General features: G+C 41.9%; 2 non-coding genes across 2 annotated transcripts; one reads left to right on the plus strand and one right to left on the minus strand.

Moving 5' to 3' along the window:
* The first annotated feature begins 1,422 nt into the window (after nt 1–1,422).
* On the plus strand, nt 1,423–1,494 carry TRNAA-AGC. The gene has a single exon. It is a non-coding gene; the product is annotated as a tRNA-Ala (tRNA).
* A 16,502-nt stretch (nt 1,495–17,996) lies between these two features.
* TRNAR-CCG lies at nt 17,997–18,069 on the minus strand. The gene has a single exon. It is a non-coding gene; the product is annotated as a tRNA-Arg (tRNA).
* Between the last annotated feature and the right edge of the window lie 897 nt (nt 18,070–18,966).

Here is an 18,966-nt window from a genome sequence, read left to right on the forward strand (position 1 = left end):
CTCTGGCAACCCATTCACAATCCCTGAAAACTGGATCCCGTTTTCAGATCTAGATGACAACGGAGCCTGTCTAGTTTTGGCTGCGTGAGGGGATCCTACAGAATAAGTTAATACTCAAACCAAAACTCACTGTCATCAAGTAGATTCTGACTTATAGCTGTCCCCATTGGGTTTTCAAGGCAGTCAGTCTTCAAGGCAGACTGAAGCAGACTGCCTAATCAAGACTAAATATTTGAAAATACAGAAGTCTTGATCATATTTTGAAGGAACAACTAAGACAGTTCTCTCAAGATAGTTGAAGTAGCTCAGCTGGGACGGCATTAGACAGAAGGGCTAAAAGTCTCTGGTTTGATCCCAATTTTTTGGCAGTGTTAGTTGGTTTTGCATTATTGCTTCCTTATAAAAACATTTGCATTCCAAGGTTTTGAATTCTAATAGAACTGAGTAATACACACATCCGCAATCCAATTTTGTGTTTTCCTTCTCCCATAGTGACAGCCCTTGATTTCCAACATCAATATATGCACTCATTTTCTCAAGCCTAAAATTTACAGGAAATAATAGAATTGCTGCACCCATGTTGTTGTGTGCCATCAAGTCAGACTCGACTCATAATGACTCCTCCTTGGGTTTTCGAGGCGGTATCACTATGGAAGGAGATTGCCCAAACTTCCTTCCGAGGAGTGGCTGGTGAGTTTGAATCACCAGCCTTCTGGTTAGCAGTCTTAGTAGTGTCTTAGGCACTACGCTAGGAAATCTCCATTATGAAACAAAGTACTGTGTAAAACATTTATTTGAATCAATTCTCTCTTTTTCCTTCAATGTGGATATGTTATTCTTGGAAATAGGTTAGACTTTTGTTTCTATTTGTATTTAATTTTAAAGAATGGTCACACACACTTGAGTTAGCTTTATTTACTTTGTTGCCTATGTAAAACATTAATATGCCTCCAAGAGTCTAAAGGATACAGAAAATTACATTTGGAGAAGTTACAAGAGAATGTTGTATCCCAGGACTCCCCCAAGTGATAGAAAAGAATCAGGCTCAGGGACAATCTGATGGAAGACCATGAGCCAGAAACAATACCTTTCTTTCTAGCACTTATGTATCCTTCCCTTGGTGTATCTGTGCCTGAGAGAGTGCAGTAAAGGAAGTTTGGAAACAGTGGAATTGAACATAGTAGTGCCTAAGGCACTTGACTGCTAACCAGAAGGCTGGCGGTTCAAACCCACCAGCCACTCCTCGGAAGTAAGGTTGGGCAATCTACTTCTGTACTGATACCGCCTTGGAAACCCAAGGAGTCGCTATGAGTCAGATCTGACTGGACAACAGTGAGTTTGTTTTTTTCTGGTTTGTTCTTATGTTAACAACATAGTCTTCACAAACTCACAGATAAGTGTTCTGATTACTCAGTGTCGTGAGGGGGTATAGCTCAGTGGTAGAGCGCGTGCTTAGCATGCACGAGGCCCTGGGTTCGATCCCCAGTACCTCCACTTTTCCTGCCCTAATTTTCCTGCCCTAACAAAGCACCGTCAAAATTTCACTTACGGAAACCTTGAGTAAAGTTTATAAACAGTTGTTCAATTGTGTGGAAAGGGTCTCCTTTTCCCTATTAGTACTGTAGTCTAAAACCTTGACCCAGAGAAGAATAATCTTGATGAATAAGTCTGAGTTTGACCATACAATCTGGAATATGTACTAAAAGGTTTTTGCCCTTTGTCTTAAACTAGGAGGAAATCTTGTAGAGGGAGACCTTTAGAAGGAGACTTAAACCAGCCTTCTGGTTAGCAGTCCAATGCCTTAGAAGCCACCGGAGCTCCCAGAAGGAGGCTTAGCAGCGAGAAAAGGCCCTGTTTTCTGCATGGTAAAGGGGGAATTGGTTGTGGTAGAACAAGCGAGAAGAGAAGCTAAAAGACTTGCAAGTCTTTCATAATGGGTCGTTCCCTTTTTCTCTTCTTTCCAAAAGCTGTGACTGTCTGCCTTCTGTCAGTCCCTAAAGTCAATTTTTACTTTGCCACTTGTTTGTCATTGGCTGCTATCTTGAAGATATGCAGTTTGAACTCAACCGAGTAGCACTGTTGAAGGACTGGCGATTTGCTTCCATAAAGACTACAGCCAAGAAAACCCCATGGAGCAATTCTACTCTTTAACACATGGAGTCGTCATCAGAAAGGTCTTAAAGACAACTGGTTGCTTGGGTTGTGAAGGACTCACCTGTATTGCCTCTGCCTTATCCTAGCTTTCAGAAGTTCTGGTGGCGTAGTACCTACGGCACTTGACTATTAACCAGAAAGTTGGTGGTTCGATCCCACCAGCTGGTCCTCAGAAGGAGCAGTAGTTAATCTACTTCCGCATAGACCCACCTCGGAAACCCAAAGCAGATGTGATTTTGACTTTGTTCTGTGTTAGAACTCAGGAGAAGGTGTGTTATCACCGATTGTACTGAGACTCTGGCTTTCCGTGGCCACTGTTCATCTTTTGAGGAGAAAAGGATCCAGAAAGAGTTTCTTCAGGAGAAAGTTGGGGTTCAATAGACTTCTTTCTAAGAGGTAGAAAGACATGGCGCAAACAAACGAGAAGTATCTTTTTCATTTTTTTGCATTTTGAGGAAAAAGTAGTAAAATACGACTCTTCCCCGGTCTTGGTGGTGCTCAGCGTCAAAGCTGCCGGCCGGTTCAACGTCCAGCCTCGATACCACTCCCACCACATCCACGTGTGCAAACAGGAAAATCCCTGCAGCTCCCACGGAAGCCAACAATGCCAATGACGTCTGAAGCGCAAATTAAAAAACTCAACCTCGCGTGCGCGCTCCACTTCGCTCAGCGGGGCTCCCTGGCGACGGAAAGAACAGTAGGTCGCTCGCAAATCCACGAAGTCTTGGGCAAAACGAACAGCGTGGTCTTCTGAGATAAGGCTGCTTCCCATAGGAGAAAGGGGCCTTTTCTCTTCCCGCATACCTAGAGGAAGGACCAGAGAGAAGAAGACTTAACATTTACACTTTACTCCTCCCAGCCAAATTCTAATCAGCTTGAGAGTGCTTGCCTTCCATCTTCCTCTTTCTCCTTTTCTCGTTCTCTTCCTCTATTTCACCACATCCGCCTCTTTCCTCTCTCCATCAGCTGATACTCCACTCCTGTCCCTCTTCCCTCCTGTGCGCTCGCAGTACTTCTAGTCCCATTTACACCCATTTTAATTTCTGTATTGACATTCTCGAGTAGGAGATGTTTTAATTTACCATACCCAACCCCGCTGCCTGCCAATGGATTCCCTCCACTATCCGCTCAATTTACCATCTCCTCAACAGAAGGCTGGCGGTTCAAACCCACCAGCCACTACTCGGAAGGAAGGTTGGGCAATCTACTTCCGTAGTGATACTGCCTTGGAAACCCAAGGAGGGGTCACTATGAGTTGGGTCGACTCTACAGCTTTTTGGTTTGGTATCCCCTTACATATTTCCTGGTGTATTAATGTAAGAGACTATAGTTTATAGGCTTAAGAAATAATGAGATTTGGAATGGATTTCCTCTTTGGCCAACTATCAAATCCGTGAAGAATCCTTAGAAATATGGCTGATATTTGAAGGAGGATCTTCATGACGTCTTTGTCATGAGAGAGTGTGGCCCAATGGGAATGCGTCCTTCCTTGAGAGGGTTTGAAAGCATACACGCTCATCTGCTTTTTACAATTCTCATGTGTTTTTCTCATTTAAAAAATACATTTTTGCATACTCTTGGCAATAAACACACTATCCAATGGATTGCCTTGAAATGTTTCCCTGTTTTTACCCCCTGGGTCTCCTCTTGGCCCAGGGCAGCTATGTCATCACAAGGAAGACAAGCTTGAAGGAAGAAATAGAGAAACTTGGCTTGGTGTGGATTTCTCATTCAGAAGCAAAAAGCTCATTCCCATATTGATGTGCTCAATAATTCTGTGTTCCTTTTTCCAGTGTCACTGAAGAACATGACAGAAAAAGGACTGAAAGAAAGAGAAAGAACAGGCTAGATCATTCCATTTGGAATTGCCTTCGTTTTCTGAGCAGTATCTGGAGCATGAAAAGCTGGAAATTATCAAGCAGGAAAACTTCTTCCTCTTTTACCTATTCTCCCTTTTCTTGCCCTCTTCTTCCTTTACCAACCCTTCCACTAACTCCAAATATTGAAAACTATTTTCAGGCGCAGACAGCAAAGGAGCCCATAAAATTCTGAGTGACTGAGTAGATAATAAGGACCTCTGGTGGCTCATTGGTAAAGCATTCAGATGCTAACCAAAAGATCGGCTGCTCCATGGGAGAAAGAGAAGACAGTCTGCTTCTGCAAAGATTTACAGCCTTGGACACCCCATGGGACAGTTCTACTCTGAAATGGTCACTATGAGTCAGAATCTACTTGAAGGCAACAGGTTTTTTGAGTGAATAATATTGAATAAGTTAATATTAGGTATTTTAAAACACAAGGTCCTTCATATAAAAGGTTAAGGAATATTTCGAATGAATGGTTAAAACAGGTGTTTTTAGGCAGTTGAAATAGCTCAGTTTAGAGTATAGTAGACTAAAGATCTGGAGGTCACTGGTTCAATCTTGGGTTTTGGCAGTATCTAGTTTTTGGTCGTGTGGTGCCGAAGGCATTTGACTGCTAACCACAAGGCTAGTGGCACCAGCCACTCCTCAGAAGGAAGGTTGGACAATCTTACTTCCGTAGTGATATTGCCTCAGAAACCCAAGGAGGGGTTGCTAGGAGTTGGATCCGACTCAATGGCAGTGAGTTGTGTTGCATATCTAATTTTCTAGAATTACTATCGTCCCTTTTCTTATGTAATGGCTGCATCCCAAGGCTTTGGGAATCTAATAGAACTGATTATAGTCACTATGAGTCAAGTCTGACTTGACGGCACGTAACAACAACATAGTACAGTAAAACCTGCAAAAGGTAGAAATAGTATAAAGTGCAAATCTGCCAGAGAAGGAAAACAAAAATGTTTTCCACTAAAAGGAGAGAAAGAAAAATGATAATATTGCACCCTGTCCATGGCAGAAAACATGCAAGACCCAGAAAAACAAGGCAGTCCTGTCAAATTCTGGCTCTCATGAGTTTCATTGTACATCCATCCAACAGAGAACTATATGAAAAAAGTTACATTAATATCTATATCACATCTCACCACAGTTCTTACTGATCTTTTAAATTCCAATCAAGTTATGTACATACGTATTTTTATCAACATCTCCTTTACTTACATATTCCTGAGATCTTCCATGAAGTGTTAACTGACATTTTGCATCTTATATTTTTCTTATTTTTAATTAATCTAGCAGATAACAACTTATTTAAAATAATAATTAAAAAAAAAAAAAAAAACTCACTGCCATTGAGTTGGATCCCACTCATAGTGACCCATTCTTGGGTTTGCAAACTGGTATCACTAGGGAAGTAGATTGCCCAATCTTCCTTTTTGAACTGTCAGCCTTCTGGCTAGCAGTCAAATGCCTTAGGCATTGGGGGGGGGGGGGGGCCCAGGGGCGGGGGGGGGGGAGGACCAGGAGCGAGGGAGGGGGGAGAGAGAGAGAGAGAGAGGGAAAATGAAACACAGTTTTGGGCTATCACCTTCCATTTGGCTGAGCACGGAATCTCCAGACATGATTATCTTCTTGCTCTTCATAACCTATGAGCTCTGGTGGCCTAGTACCTAAAGTATTTGACTGCTACCCAGAAGGCTGGTGGTTCAAACCCCCCAGCCACTCTGAGGAAGGAAGACTGAGCAATCTATAGAGATACCACCTCAGAAACCTGAGGAGCGTTCCCCAAGGAATCACCACTGCAGTGAGCTTGGTTTCTTTTCTTCACAACCTCACTGTATTTGGTGTGGAGCCCCAATATAGTCTCAGAGAAACTTTCAGGCAGCTGGCAAAAGCCACGAGATAAGAAGTCTCCATAAAGCAATGGGAATCCATATTTGGACACTATTTTCCAAGGAAAACCAGTTTTCATGGAGTTGATTTTGACTTATGAGGCTCCATTCTAAGGGTAGTACTGTCTTCTACAGAGTGTTCAATGGCTGATTTTTTGGAGGTAGATTATCACCAGGTCTTTCTTCCAAGGTGCTTCTGAGTGATTGGAACCTCCAATATTTCAGATAGCAGCAAGCATGTGTTAACTATTTAAGTGTACCTAGGGAAAGGGAGCAGCTAAACCATAAGACCTCCAAGTCTCAGCCATGGGCATCATGGCCAACTCAAGTGGCTTCATCTTGAAACTCCAAATTAGTTGTTCCTACTGCAGACAGTCTTTATGGGCCCTGTACCTCCACTACTTCTGGCTATCAGAGCTCAGTAGAAAATTCTGGGCCAAAGATAAAAAAGAGCAGAACCCAAAATGTTGGTTCAGGAAACTTAAATCCAGATGGAAAAATAAAACAAATCCTAAATGAAACAGTATTTTATGTCATGGACAGTCACTGCTCTAGCAAACTCCGGAGACCAAACCCAAATCAAGCAGTGTCTTTGTCCCATGAAGCTGCAGCTCTTGCTCTGAGACCCACAAAAGGGCTGAGCAAGAACTGCAAACATTTTAACCTTTTGTAAAACCAAAAGGGAAGAACACACCTGGCATTTCTCAAGCTGAAAAACCTGAAGAAAAAAGTCAAGCCTCGAGTTGCAATATTGAAAGATTTTGTGGGCAAAATATTGAATGGTACAGGAAGCATCAAAAGAAGATTGAAGGAATAGACAAAGTCACTGTACCAAAAAGAATTGGTTGATTTCATCCATTTCAGAAGGTTACATATGATCAAGAATCAATGATATTGCAGGAAGAAGTTGAAGGAATTGGTGAAGAACAAGACTCCAGGAATTGAAGGAATACCCATTGAGATGTTTCAGCAAACAGATGCTGCACTGGAGACACTCACTCACCTATGCCAAGAGATTTGGAAAACAGCTACCTGGTCAGCTGGCTGGAAGAGATCTCTATTTGTCCATTCCAAAGAAAGGTGATCCCACAGAATGTGAAAATTATTGAACAATGTCATTAATATCATTCAAAAAACCCAAACTAAACTCACTGCCATTGAGTTGATTCTGATTCATAGCAACATTCTTTGGGTTTCTAAGGCAGTAAGTCTTTACATAAGTACATTGCCCAGTCTTCCTTCCACAAAGTGGCTGGTGGGTTTGAACCACCAGCCTTCCAGTTAGCAGTCAAATGCCTTAGGCACTATGCCACCAGAGCACAAGTAAAATTTTGCTGAAAGTAATTAAAAAACGGTTGCAGAAGTATATTGACAGAGAACTTCCAGAAATGCAAGGTGGATTAAAAAGAGGATGGGGAATAAGGGATATCATTCCTGATCTCAGGTGGATCTTGGCTGAGAGCAAAGAATACCAGAAAGTTGTTTACTTGTGTTTCATTGACTATGCAAAAGCATTCAATTGTGTGAATCATAACAAATTATGGATATCATTGAGAAGAATGGGAATTCCAGAACACTTCATTGTGCTCATGAGAAACCTGTGAGACTAGGAGGCTGCTGTTGTACAAACAGAGCAAAGGGACACTGCATGGTTTAAAATCAGGAAGGGAGTGTGTCAGAGTTGTATCCTTTCACCATACTTATTCAATCTGAATGCTTAGCAAATAATCCGAGAAGCTAGACTATATGGAGAAGAGTGCGGCATCAGGATTGGAGAAAGACTCATTAACAACCTGTAATATGCAGACGACACAACTTTGTTTGCTGAAAGTGAGGAAGTGAGGATGACTTGATGTACTTACTGATGAAGATTAAAGACTATAGTCTGCAGTATGGATTGAATCTCTATATAAAAGAAATGGAAATCCTCACAACTAGACCAATAAGCAGCATCACGATAATGGAGAAAAGATTGAAGTTGTCAAAGATTTCTTATTACTTGCTTCCACAATCAACACCAATGAAAGCAGCAGTTAAGACATGAGATGATGAGGTGAGGGATTAATTTTGGGCTGGTTGGGGTCCACACACTGATGTGGGTAAAGGCAGGGATATATGGAAAGGAACTGTGACCCACCAGGATAACATTAGGAAATGGGAGGACCACCAGGATAACATTAGGAAAGTGTACACATAAGAGATGCTAATACCAACCATTGTGTCCACAATACTGCATTATCATCAACACCAAACACCAGGCCACAGATAAACACATAAACACCTGAGAGGATCAGATAGGAGTCAGTGAACAGGAGTATGCTCTAGACCAAGGATAGATTCAGCTGAGGGTAATCTTGCACAGACACCAGTGATACAAAATACCTGCAATAATTACAGAAACAATAGAAGACAGACACAGAGTAATCCATCACAGACACTCAAGACACTGTGGGAGAGAGATCCAATAGATCTACTGGCTCAGGACCATAGTACTGGGGGACACCAGACTCAATTGGCACAACAAAATACATAAAAGCCTTGTTCTGCATCCTGCATTGGTGAGTAGTGACTGGGGTCTTAAAAGCTTTCAAGTGACCATCTAAGATGCAGCTAATGGTCTCCTAGTATTGGAAGTGAAGAAGAATGCAAAAAAAAAAAAAAAACCAAGAACATTTGGAAGCAATCAGCCCTAGGACATGATGGCCCTCGAGACCAGAAGAACTAGATGGTGCCCAGCTACCAATGCCAACTCAGGAAAGGATCAAATCTGGAGATCCTGGATAGAGTGGGAGGAAAAATGTGGAACAAAATCCAATAACTCAATAATGACCAGAATTACTGGTCACAGGAAGTCTGATGAGACCCCCAATACTATGCCCCTGGAATACCTTCTGTGTCTGGCATAAAACTCACCCCCAGGGGCTGGCTCTCAGCCCAATAATTAACAAGATGTACGTGCAGACCGCTCAACCCAGGATGACACACCCACATACTCTATGGTAATACATCCCTTACAGCAATGGCACCAGAGGACCAACATTCAGGTTAAGGAAATGCAGGACAAACAGGAGTGCATACATATAACCGGCACAGGGGGAGGGTTAGAGGGTAGGGAGGGGAGGAGACTGGGTTAGGGTTGGACATGGTAAAAGGGGAGTGAAACTAAATGTACACGTGATGTTGAATGTAAAACAAACTTTTTTTTAAAAAAATGATAAAATCAGAAAAAAAAGACATGAGATGACGTATTGCACTGGGCAAATCTTCTGCAAAAGACCTCTTTAAAGTGCTGAAGAGCAAAGATGTCTTTTTCAATGGTCTCATATGCATGTGAGAGCTGGACAATGAATAAGAAAGACCAAAGAGGAGTTGATGCTTTTGAGTTGTGGTGTTGGGGAAGAATACTGAAACTATTATGGACTGCCAGAAGAACTAACAAATCTCTCTTGGACAAAGTGCAGCCAAAATGCTCCTTGGAAGTGAGAATGGCCAGACTTCGTCTCACCCACTTTGGTCATGTTGTCAGAAGGGACCATTCTGTGGAGAAGGATATCATGCTTGGTAAAGTGGAGGGTCAACAAAAAAGGGGAAGACCCTCAACAAAATGGATTGACACAGTGGTTGGAATGATGGGCTCTGGTATAGCAGGAATTGTGAGGCTGGCACAAGGCTGGACAGCATTTTGTTCTGGTGTACATAGGGTTGCTATGAGTCGGAGCTGACTGGACGACACCTAACAACGACAACAAACACTCCCCTTCATGCACCTGGATAGGCACTCAAATCTAATCATCACAGAGACTAAAAGAATAGACCCTTGAGCCTGTTGCCAAAATTGTTGGTGTCAGTCAGCTCAGATATGAGTTTAGGAGGTTATTGTGTCTTCTCTTCTACTTTTTGTTTTCATTCTGATAGTTTTTTCACCTGTGAGGGGTCTGTATCTTCTTGAATGCTGGAATATATTGTGTACTAACTCTTCAGTTCCTCCCCAGCACTAGTTGTCTCTCTACATTAACCTCCCTTGAATAATGGAGTGAAGATCAGTTGTCACTGGGCAGTCACTGACAAGGGCCCTTAGAGGTGGGAAGACATTGAAAGTTAACATGGTGAATAATAAAATCCAATGCAAGGGGAAGTAAATGTCTTAGATCATTACTGCCTGAGAACTTTGTGAATATATGTATTACTGAGTCCACCTTTCTAGATCCTGAATGGGCTGGGAATCATGGGATAGCGGGATGAATGGAATCTGTAGCATTGAAAACTCTCCCCAGATGGTTCCATTTTTCGGCCCTGTTTGAGAACTGCTAGCCCAGGAAGTGGAGCTGAAGGAACTGGAGTGAACTGAGCTGCTGGAGAATTTTTGCCAGGAGGAAGCAGTGGGGCCACAACGAAAGGGCCTGGGAGAGGGAAATTGAAGGTGAAAATGACACATTAGGTGATGAAGAAAACGAAGGGGAAGATAGGTGGAGGTAGGTGAGTGTGGTTGTAGAAGAACAACAAGAGAAAGGACTTCGAACTAGGTATTTAGGATGCATCGTATTTGTGTGGCCCAGGAGGTAGTTTGTGCCTGGCGAGGTTGCCTATGTCTTCTCTGTTTCCTCTACAATGCAGGAAGTCAGAAATTTTCCTTCCTCCTAAGGAAAATGAAATAAAAGTGTTTTTCCTTGAGGAATATGCATCTGCTTTTTGCCCGAGATGTATTTGGCTTTAAAAGAGGTTAGCAGCTTTTCCATCTCTGGAAAGAATTTTCTCAATTGTGGATTTTGGAAGATTCATGATTTCCTGATAGATGTCTTCCCCCTGGATAGCATCCAAACACATCTTTGCCATTAACAAAACCTGGTATCACAGATCTCTGTGATTGTCTGTTTGCTAACCAAGTTTGTACAGGTGGGCATGGAAGTGTAGGAGGAATGGGAAAAAGAAAATGAGAAGGGAAATTTTATCCTGAATTTACAGTGTACCCATTGACATTAGCACAGCTGAGTGGGGGGAGAGAGAGGAAGCAAAAGGAATTTGTCCAACACTCACTTCCCTCACCCTTCTTGTCTTTTTCTTCCCTACATCTTAATAATGAGAAATGGCAACAAAAGAAAACAGGGCATCTATGGTGTAGTGGCATGTTGTTGCTTCACCGTCAGCAGATTTTGAGTGCAGTGCAGTGAATTACTTAATATGGCCCTTCTAGCTCTAGTCCCCATTTTGTGATGTATTGTAAATCCTAGCCTCTATGCCTGTGGTTATGGTCCCATTTTGGACTGAGATGTCCGTTGTGTTGATGAGGCAGGATTGTTGTTGTTGCCATGTGCTGTCAAGTTGTCTCTGACTCATAGTAACCTTACACACAGCAGAATGAAACATTGCCTGGTCCTGTGCCAGCCTCACTATCCCTAATATACCTGAGCCTAATATATACTGTAGCCACCGTGTCGATCCATCTTGTTGAGGGCCTTCCCCTCTTTTATTGACCCTCTAGTTTACCAAGCATGATATCCTTCTCCAGAATATGGTCCCTTCTGACAACATGACCAAAGTAGGGGAGAAGAAGTCTGGCCATTCTTGCTTCCAAGGAGCATTCCGCTGCACTTCTTCCAAGACAGATTTGTTCTTTCCACAGTCCACGGTACTTTAGTATTCTTTGCCAACACCACAACTCAAAAGCATTGACTCTTCTTCAGTCTTCCTTATTCATTGTCCAGCTCTCACATGCATATGAGGGGATTGCAAATACCATGGCTTGAATTAGGTGTATACTAGTCTTCAAGGAGATATCTTTGCTCTTCAGCACTTGAAAGGGGTCTTTTGCAACAGATTGCTCAATGCAATATGTCTTTTCATGTCTTAACTGCTGCTTCATTGGTGTAGAACCAATTAGTATGAAATCTTTGACAACTTCAATCTTTTCTCCATTTATCGTGATGCTGCTTATTGGTCCAGTTGTGAAGATTTTTGTTTTCTTTATATTGAGATGTAATCCATAGTGCAGACTGTAGTCTTTAATGTTCACCAGTAAGTGATTCAAGTCATCCTCACTTTCAGCAAGAAAATTGTATCATCTGTGTATTGCAGGTTGTTAATGAGCCTTCTTCCAATCCTGATGCCACATTTTTCTTCATATATAGTCCAGCTTGCTCAGTATACAGATTGAATAAGTATGGTGAAAGGATGCAACCCTGACACACTCCCTTCTTAATTTTAAAATATGCAGTATCCTCTTGTTCTGTTCAAATGACAGCCTCATGGTCTATGCACAGGTTCCTCATGAGTACAATTAAGTGTTCTGGAATTCCTGTTCTTCTCAATGTTATCCACAATTTGTTATGATCCGCACAATTGAATGCCGTTGCATAGTCAATAAAACACAAGTAAATATCTTTGGTATTCTTTGCTTTCAGCCATGATCCATCTGACATCAGGAATGATATCCCTCTCTCCACGTCCCCTTCTGAATCCGGCTTACATTTCTGGACGTTCTCTGTCAATACACTGACAGAGAACTGCAATTGTTTTTGAATTATCTTCAATAAGATTTTACTTGCGTGTGATATCAATGATATTGTTTGATAATTTTCACATTCTGTGGAATCACCTTTCTTTGGAATGAATACAAATATGGATCTCTTCCAGTCAGTTGGCCAGGGAACTGTCTTTAAAATCTCTTGGCATAGCCAAGTGAGTGCCTCCAGCATGCTATCCATTTGTTGGAACATCTTAGTGGGCATTCCATCAATTCCTGGAACCTTGTTTTGTGCCAATTCCTTCAGTGCAACTTCAAGTTCTTCTTTCAATACCATTGGTTCGATCATATGCCACATCCTGAAATGATGATCATTTACCAATTCTTTTTGGTACAGTGACTCTGTGTATCCCTTCCATCTTCTTTTGATGTTTCCTGCATCATTCAAAATATTGCCCATGGAATCTTTCAATATTGCAATTTAAGGCTTAATTTTTTTCCCAGGTGGGATTAGGGTGGGATATATTTTGAGTCACCATCTTATGGGAAGGTGTGATTCAAGTCACCACTCTTAGTTTCCTTGAGGTTATGTCTGCATCCAATAAATATGAATGCTCAGGCAAAGTTCTCTTTCTTGGTCTGGATCCTGTATCTTGTTTATCATCATCTGACCGCCAGTTCTTGGGACTTGACAAAGCAGCCTATCATCTGACCTGACTGATTTGGGTTTGTGACCCCTGTGATTGCATGAGTGAGGAGAGTCCTCCAGACTGATGCCTGACCCACAGATTTGTGACTTGCTTTCCTCCATAACTGCATGAGCCATTTCCTTGTTGCAGTGTGAGTTTTGAGAGATGTTACAATGAATTATGGAACCCCAATACTCAGGAGAGGAGAAAGAGTTGATGTCACAGATAGTAGAGTGGTATAGCAGTTTGGCAAAGTTGGAAATTTGGGACATCTTTAAGCTCTGCCTCATAGAGACCAGCCGTGTGCTGATCCTTACAAAAACAAATTATTTGAGCACTGAGTAAGTGCCTTCTTTTACCTCAGTTGATTCCTGACCTGAATTGTGCTTGAGCAGTCAGGTTGGGCAGCCCAATGAGTGTCAAGGACCATAGTCCAAGTGAGTGATTGAAACAATTTACCCTCTCTACAAGTAAGCAAAACACAAGTAAAGATAGTCACAAAGATAAAAATGGGAAAAGTCTGAAATAAATTTGACAATATTCAACTGTGAGTGGTGTAAATAAATAAATAATAAAATAAAGGTGCTGCTAGGCACACACTCTACCACTGAACTAGACCCTCTTGCTTAGCAGGGACCTGAGACTATTCCATAACACTGAATTCCAGCATTGTCTGAAAGGGTTTTAGAGCATTAAGTTTTGACAGCCAAAATCCATAATGTTTAATTCTTGTATTCCTGGACTGGATCCTTTCTCACAGCTATTCCAGGAGAGGGAAAAAACATATTTGGGACCAAGTGACTCAGATCCTGCTGTAGTCACTGGCTACTTCTAAGACTGCTTGTAGCCAGCTGCCTGAGTGTCAGTCAGTTCCAGTCCACCACAAGGGAGAGCTCAGGATTGAATATTTTGTTAAGTCTTCTGATTCTCTTCTTGAAAGGTCCTTATCTGCCTACGAAGCTTGCAGGAAGACACAAAAGAGTGTAAGGGAATATAAAGAGGAGGTCTAACAGTGCTGGGAAGGAGAGTGGACCCAGGTGTGTGTGTGGCATAAGTCTGCTTTTGTTGCTGTTATGAGCCCCTCCTTGGGTTTCTGAGGCAGTATCATTAGGGAAATAGATTGCCCAACCTTCCTTCCAAGGAGTGGCTGGTGGGTTTGAACCGCCAGTCTTCTGATGAGCAGTCAAGTGCCTTAGGCACTACGCTACCAGAGATCCCGGGGTAAGCCTAGAGGTTAATTAGTTCACAGTCAGCGGAGTTACTAAGGCCATACGGGGGAGGGGTGCTGACTGCGCTGAGTGACACTGTCAGCGGGAGTGACACGAGAATGGACTGCCTATAAAATTTCTGTGCAGTATTTCAGCAGAAATCTATTATTTTTTTTAATAAAATATCTTTGTAGTGACTTATAACAACAAAAACATTTTTAATAAGCCCAACTGTGGTGGCGTAGTGCCTAAAGCATTTGATTGCTAGCCAGAAAGCTGGTGATTCAAACCCACCAGCCACTCCTCGGAAGGCTGGGCAATCTACTTCCGTAGTGAAGACGCCTAGGAAACCAAAGAAGGAGTCGCTATGAGTCGGAAAAGACTCGATGGCAGTGGGTGGGTACAAGGCTAAAACTCTTTGCTAATTTACTTTTCGAACCTTCTAATGCTCTCCAGCCAGAGCTGTCGTTATTCCCCAATTACAGTGGCGCTTGGAATCAGGCCATTCCCTCTGAGTGCTCTACTAGCATATATTGTTGTTTTCGTTGCTGCCCAAGATTATATAGTTGCTGATTTTGTCAAATTTTTGTGTGTTTTAGCTACATATTGAGGTAAATAGTATTTGTGGATGGATACCAATAAGTTTTTTTTTTTTTTTTTTAAGAATGATGTAATAATTGAAGGAAAACGAAAAAAATCAAAAAAGACTTCTGTTTGGTAACTAATGTAATTCAATGTACAAAGATTTTTTTCTTTTCTTTTCTTTTTTTTTTTTACCAGTTTTGTTATTAGTATTTATATAGAGTTTGGTTTTTCAATGTAAGAAATACCACATTTAAGAAATTTGCAGCTACTTTTGCCACATATTATTTTATAATAAAAATTGATAATAAACATTATTTAGGATTCTGTATGGTCTTGTATGGGAAGAGGTCCCTGGGCAGATGGCACCCTGGTCACACTGGGTGACGCCAACCCTAGTGACGTCACTGTTCACAGTATTTGACCGAAACGAAGAACCACAGTGCATGTCTGAAACAGCCACGCTCTTGCAAACTTCTGCGTCCAACACCAGGATTTGGAAACGTGGCTGTAGCTTTGTCTCCGGAATGTTGCACCTCTGGTTGGAAAGAGACGAGAGGCAGAAGAGAGAGGAGAAAGGTGAACGTCCCCGATCGTTAAAGTTATTTCTTTGGACCAAATTACTTCCTTGATGAGGAAAGCCCAAGAGAAGTGCTTTATGGGTTGGGCTGAACCTTCCAAACGCATTCGCTCTTTACAAACTTTCCCGACGTTCGTCAATTTCTTCAGTTCCTGAAGCTTCCTTCTTTAACCAAAAAATGTGGTGCGACTGTTAACACATACATGAAGTAGAAAATCCAAATCTTCTTAGATGGAAAGGACGAGTGCTCAGAATCTATAGTTAAATTATAAATATATAAGAAAACCACATGTGTAGGAACTGGAATTTGACGAGGAATGGACGAGAGCGAGACAAGGGAAGCGGGGAGTGGTGGGGTTCGGGGCGGGCTCTGCGGAGGGGAAAAGGGTGGAGGAAGTTGAACCAGAAAGGGAAGCAGCGGCAGAGGAGAAGGAAGAGAGAAGAGGAATAGGTTTTGGAGACGGGTTTTTAAGGATGGATAGGATTTGGACCTGCTACCCGAAACCAAACCACTGCGGTCAGGTCGGTCCCGACTCATTGCAAACCCTCCTTGGGTTTCCAAGGCGGTATCACTACGGAAGTGGATTGCCCAACCTTCCTTCCGAGGAGTGGCTGGTGGGTTTGAACCGCAGTCAAGTGCACTAGGCACTACGCCACCAGAGCTCCCTCCATTGGACAGGCGAGGAGGCATAAAGTGACCAGGTTCCCATCTTTCCTATACTTCTCCAGGCCTTTGGAAGAGTGAGGCTACAGTCAGAATTTCCTGACTTTGGAAGCACCTCGCTGAGCATTTTTGGAAAGCGCGGTATGGTTGAGTGTTTGTGGAACAGCAGTTGATGGTATTGGAGGCTTTGGAAAAAGCCAAAGGGAGGCCACCTTGTCCTGACCCCACGTGTGAGCACAACGGTTGAATTTAGAACCAGAATCCCCCTATGACTTTCGGCTTGAACATCTTATTTTTGCAGCACCGATTTTTAGCGTGTTTGGGATTAATACACAAGGGAAATGTTAAGCAGTGGCGGAGTGTTTGGAGCTTGAATATATTCTTAGCGAATTTACCAGGAGAAGGTCTACATTGCTGTGTACGGCACTATTTGAACGTCTCGTCAAAGAAGGGACTGTGGTTCTTAAATTATAAAATTTTATGAGTTGTTAAAAGTTGAACTTAGTAGGAAAAACGTACCTATGCTCTCCGTGTTCTATTCAGAAAATCCAAAACCTTTAAATTGTATGTATAATCCATGCAGGTCCCAAGAAGAATAGAAGTCAATCTGTTTTGAAAGGAGTCTCTGAAGTGAGGCTATGGAAAAATGTTTTGAAGGTAAAGAGTTATCAATTGTGTTCTGCATTTTACAGACTGCATTGGATCTCCTTTAATTTTTACAAAAGCTTTTTAAAGTAATCATTATCTATTTTCAATATAGTCACTGCTGGTCCTGTTTTACAGGTATGGAGTTGCTGTTATGTGCCATCGAGTAGGCTCCGACTCATAGCGACCTCACCTTGGGTTTCCGAGGCAGTATCACTACGGAAGTAGATTGCCCCATCTTCCTTCCCAGGAATGGCTGGTGGGTTTGAACCGCCAGCCTTCTGGTTAGCAGTCAAGTGCCTTAGGCACTACGCTACCAGAGCTCCCACGGGTATGGAGAAGATGTGCAATTTTCCCTGTTTCACTAATTTATTAATCACTGGAGGTTAAGATACAAATAAAAGTTAAACGCCTGCAAATCTTGACTTATTTCCTTATAATTCCATGCCATCTCTCTCTCCCCCACACACCTCTTACACACACACACACACACACACACACAAACACACAAACACACACAGTATTTCCTTCATAGGTCAGGCCCTATATCTATCATATGTCAAAACCATAAATGTAATTAGTGACTAAATCTACTATGATATCATCAGTTACCCAGTTTTGCTCACAACCTGTCTTAATCCAGGCCCTTGTTTTCAGAATTCCATGGTTATTGGCTTACTTAATGATATTTTAGCTGCCATGTAGGAACTTTGGTAGAAGAACCATAACCATCGCATCATGGGTCAGCTTCCAGAAATTAATCAGATAGCTCCTATCATTCCTAAAGTTTGGAATAGGAAGAGACCAGACAAAAAAAAGAAAGAAAGAAAAGAAAAGGAAAAGGAAAAAGAATAACTATAAATGGCCTGGAATTGATGGAAAAGATGAAGCATCTACACAAAGTAAAGAGAAAGGAACATAGTAAGAACTTGCAATTCAAAGTTCCTTGCAATTAGAGTAAGATTCACTAATATCTTGAGGAAAAGAAATAAACACCCACTGAAACCTTGAAAAATCATTACATTATAAAAAAGCAATAAACCGAGAGGGCAAGTTGATGATCATTAGTGTATACACAGGTATGTTCCATTGTCTTTTTGACAGTTGACCCATTTTTGGTTTTCAAATACTCTTTAATGTTAATTATTGATGTTTGAAAGAAGAAACCTGGTCTATGTTACTTCTCCCCTCCAGCAAAACCTTAGCCATCAGCCACTGGAAGTCAATTCAAGAAGCTCCTCCTTCTAGCACACCAAAAGCAAGCGACCACGAAGGGACTCGAACCCTCAATCTTCTGATCCGGAATCAGACGCCTTATCCATTAGGCCACGCGGCCAACTGCTTAAATCCCTCCGTAAGCATGTAGGTGAAAGTGTTAATGGGGAAGCATTAAATTTCTGTTTGCAAAATTTTAATTAAGGAATCAAATGTCACCTGAAACTTCTGAAAACAACCACTTAGAATTAATGAACTAAGATTGTGAGATGATCAGAAGTCACACATTTCTTTGAGGGTGCTCTGGTCTACCTCATTGATAATGATGATGCATTTGGATGAAGAACTACGAGCCAAAAATTAAACTCTGCAATGAAGGTGTGTAGATAACAGTGTGAGGAGAGGGAAAGTCATAGGTTGCTACCATGGGACCTTTTCCATCTCAAAGATAAGATGATTTTGCTCCAAAGCGAAAAGGTCTGAAAGCTCAAACAAGAGCTCCCCTTGTCAGAAACACCTGCTTTTAACACTAGGAAAATATTTTGAAACAATCCATTATAACATAGGTTTTTAACAACTTGAACCTTTACTAGCAAGTAGAAGAATCGCCTGATAAGGAGGTAGGATGGAATGTGGGTCCCAAACATCCCTAGAAGGGTGGTCCCGAAGTCTAAGGTGCAGTTAGGTGACTTCCAAGCTACTTCAATGGAGAGAAGAGGGCCAAAATAGCTTGGAGGAGCACTGAACATCTCATTGACGTTCTAACTAACCTCCAGGTATTTTGCCCAAAAGTCGTTCCTTAGTTCCCCTGCGAAATGATCCACGAAAAAATCCTGGGTGATTTTGTGCGACCCACCCCCAACTATGCTATGTATATTGACAGGTTAGGATAGATGAGAAACCCACAAATTGCTAAACTAAAGCAATTACGAATTCTCTCAATTTTCACATAGTCTTGGTTTCTTTGAAGCGCCGAATTATTTGGAAGATAGAAATAGTCTTTTCCCTGGCCCGGCAC

Source organism: Orycteropus afer, unplaced genomic scaffold, assembly GCF_000298275.1.
Source record: "Orycteropus afer afer isolate SDZICR_OR568_19922 unplaced genomic scaffold, OryAfe1.0 scaffold00627, whole genome shotgun sequence".
In the NCBI taxonomy this organism is placed as follows: Eukaryota; Metazoa; Chordata; class Mammalia; order Tubulidentata; family Orycteropodidae; genus Orycteropus; species Orycteropus afer.